A 2,333-nucleotide genomic window follows, 5' to 3' on the forward strand; every position below is an offset into this window, starting at 1 on the left:
CAGGGTTACAATAAAAAAAAAAAAACAATCTGTCTGCGGATATTTAATGACAAACATTCTCCCGATGGATTAAGAATCTTGTTGTACTGAAAGTAAATTACATTCATTTAAAAAATGAATAGCATATACTCCAAGTGATTTGCTTAAACTATTAAGATAGTCCCAGGGACTGGGTTTTCTTCCTCAGAGAAAAAAAGTTGGGCAAAGTTGGGGCTGTCATGGAGGAAAGAGTTTCTGGTGTACTGAGTCCATAACTGGTTAAGGGCTGAGTCTAAATACCTTTGAGTACTCAGCTGTGAATGGGACGTGTGCTCTCCCACCACTACGGCTCAGGGGACTTCATAGAAGAGGGGTGTGAAGAATGTAAGAACCAGAGGATGGGGAGAAGAGCTGTGAAATGCTGACTTTTACACATGACCTGGTTGTTGCACACTGAACTCACAGCAGCTGTGGTCACCTGCACAAGATCCAACCAGTCCAATTCTAGCATAGATGGGGGAGGACCCCCTGAGCTTCATCCCTGTTGGAAGCACTGTTGGTAGTCGAGTAGGAGGATGAGGAGGAGGAGGAGGAAGAGGAGGAGGAGGGGGAAGGGGAGGAGGAAGAGGAAGGTGTTTTGAGTGACTAGAGATATGACTCAGTAGTTAAGAGCAAAGGACTTAGGTTCAAGTCTCAGAACCTGCATGGCAGCTAACAATAGTCTCTAACTCCAGTTCCAGGGGATCCATTGCCCTCTCCGGACTCTTTGAGCATTGTATGACATGAGTACACCACATGCAGGCAATATACTCATACACATAAAATAAAAATAGTAAATAAAATATTCTTTAAGAAGACTTCTTGCTCCATCACAGCTGGTTTCCTTTTTAATTAATTAATTTACTTTTACATGTGGATGTGTGTGCATGTATGATATTCATGCATATGTGGGTATATGTTCACATAATTGTAGGCACATGTGTGTGTAGATGTGCCTGTCTCCATGTGTGCACATGTGTATGGAGGCCCAGAGTCGACATCAATTGTCTTCCTTGATTACTTTCCATTGTGTTTTACTGAGGCAAGGTCTTTCACTGAATTTGGAGCTCACCAATTCTGGATAGTCTAGCTAGCCAGCTTGACCTGGGAAATTCTGGTCTCTGCCTTCTGAGAGCTGGAGTTACAGTTGTATGCCAAGCCTACCTGAATTTTATGTGGGTTCTAGGAACCCAGCCTCCAGTACTCATACTTGTAGCAGAAGTGCTTTGTGCACTCAACCATCTTCCTAAACCCTGTGTTTCTTTTAAAACTCAAATAACAGTATAGTTCTCAATTAACATTCCCTTAGTATATCTATTAATACATGAATTAATAGATAATTTTGATGTGATTGAGAATTTTAATCTCTTCATTAGTATTAAACATTTCCTTCATGTTTCCTATCTTTTTCAGTGGCCTACTTATAGGAACAACAGGCCCATGCCATCACATACTGTTGCATTATGGGGTCTTAATTCTGTAACATAAAGCCATAAAAGTAAATGCTATGTGTTTAAGGAGCTGCCTGATTGGAATAGAATTATTTTCCACTTAAACTAATGGATTTTAAAAATTGCCATTCACCTCATGACAGTTAGGAATAAAAGCCTGTGTTACAAAGCAAGATAATCGTAGATACAGGATTAGTAAAAAGACCCTCAGATGAGAGTTCGGGTGAACATCGGGCCTGCCCACTCACACACTTGAGAGATTTCTAATGAATAATAGATTCTGCTAAAGGCTCAATGTTACATAAGACAGTGCAGTTGAAACGGAAAATCGTGCTTTCTTAACCAATAGTCTACGATATGGCCTGGAGAAAATACATGATCCTTCTACTGAGAAGGAGAAATTGTGTTGGGATGCCAAAACCAATGAGCCCCATGTGATAAGAACTGTATTTATGACATCAGAGGTTGGGTTTACTGAGTCCTTATTCATGCCTGGCCCCAACTTCCTGTTGTTCTAGTTAGCTTTTCTACTGCTGTGACAAAACACTCTGACCAATACCATCTTGGGGAGGAAAAGGTTTATTTGGCTTACATCTCCCAGGTCACAGTTCATCGCTAAGGGAGATTTTTTCCTCTGGCAGGTCCTCAACCTGCTTTCTTACACAATACAGGACTACCTGCCCAGAGATGGCACTGCCAAAAGTGGACTGGGCCCTCCCATATCACTTAACAATCAAGAAAATGCCCCATAGACATGGCCAAAGTTCAGTCCGGTGGAGGCAATTCCCCAGTTGAGGCTCCCTCAGCCCAGGTGTGTCAAGTTGACACTAAATCTGTACAGTATACCTGAATTAACTAGACACT

Source organism: Nannospalax galili, unplaced genomic scaffold, assembly GCF_000622305.1.
Source record: "Nannospalax galili isolate Female #2095 unplaced genomic scaffold, S.galili_v1.0 scaffold1255, whole genome shotgun sequence".
NCBI lineage: Eukaryota > Metazoa > Chordata > Mammalia > Rodentia > Spalacidae > Nannospalax > Nannospalax galili.